This window comes from Alosa pseudoharengus, unplaced genomic scaffold (genome assembly GCF_046254945.1).
Source record: "Alosa pseudoharengus isolate Yale_2024_CS ecotype anadromous, Long Island Sound unplaced genomic scaffold, YU_APseudo_1.1 YU_APseudo_1.1_scf_19, whole genome shotgun sequence".
NCBI classification, from domain to species: domain Eukaryota; kingdom Metazoa; phylum Chordata; class Actinopteri; order Clupeiformes; family Clupeidae; genus Alosa; species Alosa pseudoharengus.
This window is the reverse complement of record NW_027468657.1, coordinates 8,904,058-8,910,057: the sequence shown is the minus strand read 5'-3', so window position 1 is coordinate 8,910,057 and position 6,000 is coordinate 8,904,058.

Genomic DNA, 6,000 nt, shown 5'->3' with positions numbered 1-6,000 from the left:
TGTGCGTATGTGTGCTTCTGACACAGGTGAAGTGTGTCCTCTCCTCTTTAATAATTGGTTTGAAATCACCTGGAGCTTTCAGTCTCCCATTGTCATCCTCTCTAAAACACAATCAGCCTGTGGGCACAGGCAGCCGTCAGGCACTGCCTTCCCAGGCAAGTGACTGGGGCCGAGGCAGGTAATTACATATTTCAGGCGCCACGATATGAAAAGCGAAATATTAAAATGGTGAATTAATTTCCATTTATTTGCCAGGTTATTGTGTTTGATAAAATTAATCTTTTCACCAAATAGGCTTGGAGCCGGATGCCATCTGCAGAGGTGAATTGATGGGTCGGCATGCAGCATAGACTGTAAAAAATAGGTCGGCAGGTGCTCTCTAATGGATTCTGTCAGCTCTCGCACCCTCTAAAGTGGATTTGTTTCTCCACGAAGTTCCCCTTTCCAACTCCCTCCTCTCTGCACACTTCCTGTCAGTGCGTCTGAGCGAGAATCCTGCCCTGCGCACCCTTCACGGATGAGCTCTAATTGGATATAGGAACACAAATCAATAGCAGATAAAGATCTCGCTCAAGGATATTCATCAAAATGTCACTGTCCTGTGAGTCATTCCAGAGAGACGAGTTGATGCCAAACCTGGAGAGGGTGCTAACAACTTCTCATAAGTAGGCCCACACACAGCTCACTTCAAACAAACTTTTATCAAACTCACTACATTATTATGACTGATCATCTTAACTAAAACCCCTTTTTATTTGCTATATTTATTTATTTTATTTGTTCATTTTTTATATTCTTTCATTTTGTTTTCCTCTGGAGGTTTGCTTTGCATCTATGTTTAATATGTTTACACATTTTCCCCTCTCTCTCTCACCCCCCCAACCACCCCCACCCCAAACTCCAAACCCTTTACATAAATAAATGATTCACCCCATAACATATTCTTCAGCTCACACATTTCTGACTCTCGAGGTGTGGCATGGTGTTCTTCTTTCCCTGTTCCTCTTAACACTGAGGCAAGGGTGATGTAAACAAACCCGATGGTTCTGGAGGACTCAGCTAGATGCTCGGCTGGCCTTTTCTCACCTGCAGATTTCCATCCTGCCCTGTGAGGAGCTGCAGAGAGAGAATGAGAAAAAGAGAGACCGAGAGAGACAGACAGACAGAGAGAGAATGAGAGAGAGAAAGAGAGAGAGAAAAGCTTTCAGCTTGGTCAAGATCAGTTTTTGCTAAACTGCATTGTTATTTCTCGGCTGCTTACCTGAGCGGGGTCAGGCCAGGTCAGAGATGTCACAAAGATTGCAGGTCCATGTCAGGCAAAAGGGCTGCGGCAAACTTGAGAGTTGAGACATTTTAATAAGCATCATAAAGCACTGGCTGTGCTCTGGACCCCGGCTCAATTCCCCGAGCCAGGTGAGAATAGCAGTGATGGAAATGTAAGCTGAAGGACTGTCAGATGTGAGGCCCCAGCTCTGACCTCTCATTCAGCACCCTTCACTCTTTCTTAACTTCTTCTTCTTCTTCTTCTTCTTCCTCTTCCTCGGCTGTTGCGACTCAAGGAGGCACGGCCTGACTCAAGCACCAGCGAGCATTACAATAACCCTGAGCCCAGGGATGCATTCATTTTCTCTCCACATTGTTTCTGCCGGGGCTTATGAGGCAACAAGCTGTGAAGCTTCATGTTTTGGTGCTGCTTGAGTAATTGTGAACTGCACTAAAATTCAGCAACTCATATGCCCCAATTTAAGTTGCCTATACAGTGATGCTATGAGCTCTCAAGGGCCTTTTGTTTGTTCCCCATAACCCAAGTGAAGCCATTTGCCCCATTACGTTAGGTCTGGGATGATTCACTCTTGTTTAAAGCTTTGATGGCAGCTAGTTATGTTTGCTATTGTAAATCCATGCTGGAGATATTTCCTCTCCCTTCTATATTTGTGTGTGTAATGTGCCACGCAAGATGTCCTCGTCTGCTTCCCTATACAGCTGGCCCACCCTCTGTGACAGAAAAGCCAGTTCATTTGCTGGCTTTATTGCCCTGGCATTTAAGGCTCCTTGGCACGCCAATCACAAGTGGCTGTGGTGTCAAGGCCATTTCTCCAGCTGCTCTCATAATGCTCTGACTCGGCAAAGCGGACCATTGTCATCTCTCCCCAGCTCGCTTCCGAGGGGAGCCGTGAAAAAGCCCAGTGAATCTTGGGTAATAACCTACAGAAAGGCTGTGATTGTAACCGCCATTCTCCACAGATGTGCCCCCCCCCCCCAGCCCCTGGCTTCGAGCCCCATAAACAGCCAGACAGAAGATGAGTGGAGGAAAAAGGAAACCGCGGTGGCAGCTTTTTGTTCGCCGAGGCAGGAGATTAAGGAAGGCAAGCTGAGACTACCGGCCGAGGAGCAGAGAGGAGTTGGCGAGCGGAGAGAGAGAGAGAGAGAGAGAGAGAGAGAGAGAGAGAGAAAGGAGCGATGGATGGGCGTGCACCAGTGTGGCTGCGGGCACCCAGCGGTGGTAGAGGAGGCCATTAACGTCCGCAGCCCTGGAGGGTCAGGGATTAGCTAGGGCGAGCGAGGAAACTGCTGACAGGAGAGGAGACGGAAAAGGCCTAATCTTAATGGGCCGCCACAGGGTCTCGCTCAACACAGCAAACAGAGAGAAACACTTTCAGAACTGCCCAACTGTCCGACCGACTGTCCGTTCACAACTGCTGACCACAGGTAGAAAGAACTCGCATTCTGCACACTGCACACACCACATCTTTTTCACCTGCTTCCAAACCAGCACAAGTGCTATCCATTGACAGGGTCAGCATCTTCAGCCAGGCTGTTGCTGCTGTAGAGCGGTATTGCTGATCACACCAATAAGCTATAATGCACACAACAAATACACACAAGAATTATATTCTTTTTAAAGTATGGTCAAAATAAAGTACTTTTCAGAAATATCTGAAAGTGTATCTATTCTTGTGTGCAATGAATCTGTCTCACATGCTGCATTTTGAGAAGTTGGCAGATACAGCTGGTTGGCAGCTTTGCAGACACAGGGCACACACAGACACAGGGCACACACACACACACAGACACAGACCCTGAGGTTGAGCTGCTTGACCAATCCTGTTTGCTGTTTGATGCTGTGGAAGCCAGATCTAAAGACGGACTGATGCTGCAATCAATATGTGTATTCTCCCTCAGCACAACACATTCAGGAGTCATAAAGCGCAGACTCTTCACATGGCATGTATGGTTATGAGTTTGTCTATTTAATATCAATAACGTTCAGGTCTTTGCTCTATTAAAAGTTTTGCCCCGGTCATACACTACACACAAACATTCTGTTGCCCCATTTGTTGCCCTTGTGTAGGGTCAGTGCGGTCGTTTGGTGCCCGGAATGGTCGTCATTTGGTCGGCCATGGCTCATGAACCCGTCTGGGGTATTATTCCTGGGCTGCGAGACTCTCCGCTGATGGCCACATTACAGCAGTGCATGACTAAGTGGATGGGCTCGGGCTACCGGGGCTAATGCGGCCCAATTATCCCTGTTCCATGGCTGATGTTCCCCCACAGTATTGTCTGTGAAGTTCACTTCACCTGTTCCGCCATGGAATAAAACAGACCAGTGCACCAACTATGCGATGATAGATGACCTGGCTTTACGTGTGGAATTCCAATGAGAAGTGCTTGTGTGCACCACCCAGGCACTGGTGTGGATGGTGGGGCGTTGTGTGGTGCCTGCAGCATCCATTTCGGTCTCAAGGTGGAGGTATACGCCTGCTCTTGAGTTTTTCTGCATTTTCTGCAGTGTGTGGAACTGCAAAGCGCCTCCCTCTCAAAATAGAAAAAGTATTGTAGTTGTAGCATTCACAATATTGTCAGTAGTCTTTCCACATATAAATTCATGGGACAAAAATTATCTCTAAAAGGATTTGCAATGTGAAGTGTGACTGAAATGTGTGTATTTGAAATGCACAAAGCTAAAATGATGGTCTTCTCTGTGTCTGTAGTTTATAGCAGCACACAATGCAATGAGAGTCCGTGACGTAATGATTAGAACTCACTACCTAATTAAAAAAAAAAAAAAAGAACTCACTACCTTAACACCTTTCCAACAGACAGCCCAGAAGCTGTCATTACCACCTGCTTCTGTAAGGTGTTTTCCTTTTCACAATAGAAATTTTAAAAATCCCAGAAAACTCAGAAAAAAATCTCACACCCTCAAGCTTGTTATGAGAATCCATTGTTACCATCAGGTTCTTGTTCACCAGGGACAACCTTACATTTGGGTACAAGTCAAATTGGGCACAGGGGTATTATGGATGTCAGTCAACAGTGTTTCGCCAGCTCCCCTAATTAGACATACATGCGAGAGGATAGAGGATACATGCTGCTGATGGAATGTATGCCTAAATAACATCTAATCAGTGTGTGACTGAATAACAGTGATTGCTCAATGACAAAAACTACACCCTGGTATCAGACAGAAATAAAATGAAGAAAATGCCTTGGGCTTGTAGATTTTTACTCACTCACTTACTTTGTTTAATATTTGAATTCAGCCCTTTCGTTCAGGGCTTGTGATTTCCTGTAATCACTTATAAGCAGAGGCGGACAGAGTACACAGCTTCAAAATACAGATACCCTTTGCTAAATTTTACTCAAGTACAAGTAAAAGTACAACAGTCAGATGTCTACTTAAGTAAAAGTACTGAAGTACTTGTTTTTAAAAGTACTTGAGTATCAAGAGTACAAGAGTACATTTTCTAAATATTGCATTACTACTGCCACAGTGCTTACATTTCAGAAACATCCTACATGGAGTTAAGAAAAATGTTAATGTTAATACCTTGGACAATGTAAAAGGAATTGAAAGTAAAATCAAGTAATTTATATATTTTTACCATGTTGCCAGGGATGGGCAGTATTTCTAATACATGTATTTAAAATACGTATTTCAAATACAAAATACTATTTTGTAATTGAAACATTTGAAGTGAAAACTATCATTAACTTGTTCAGAAAATTGAAATAGCCTGGCAAGGTGGGGCCACAGGTTGGCACATTCCTGGGATGGACCTGCTGCGTCTTCATCCATTGTTTCGTCCATGGTTTCGTCTCTTATCTAAATCTAACCATGGAGTTGACTTTGGCGGAAAGCTGAAGGTGATTGCTGATAGGCTGTCCCAATCAGTGGCGCCTGCACAATCCGATCACGTTTGAGAGGGAAACAACAAATTTAGGGTTTCCGAGATTTTTGCTTTTTCCTTTTTTTTAGAAGTAGTAACGGGTACTCACGGCTATGGATAGAAATGTAGTGGAGTAAAGAGTACAATATTTGCCTCTCAAATGTACTTGAGTAAAGTCATGAGTACTCCCCAAAAATGATACTCGAGTAAAGTACAGATCCCTCAAAATTGTACTCAAGTACTGTACTCAAGTAAATGTACTCCGTTACTGTCCGGCTCTGCCTATAAGCTTTTACCTGAGGATGTGTTTTACAGCATGGGTACACGTAGGCCTACACTCAGAAACAACACAAACTGTGTTGTCCCTATCTGGACACAGATGTGTTAAAAAAACAACACAACTTGTGTTATTTTCAACATATTATATTCAACATATTTTAACATATTTCAACATATTTTCACATACTGTACTGTGTAATGAATAACAAAACAATGTGTTGGAAACAACACAAACTGTGTTGTCCCTATCTGGAGACGTTTAAAAAACAACACAACTTGTGTTGTTTTCAACACATTCATATTAAGAGTGTATGTTGATCCCAGATTAGATATGAACAAGGAAAATAAATATGATATATCAGACTTTTTATCCAGGGTTGAGAATTCCGTTGACATGATGTGGCATATTTAAAGCTCAGTAGTGAGGTCTAGCTGGTTCACAAGAGCATTGTTTTCTCAGGATGTGAGTGACTGTGGAAAAGGGCGGTTTACACTATAAGCAAACTGACCTTCCCGTGCCTCTAGTGTGTGTGAATAGACACACAAAAAG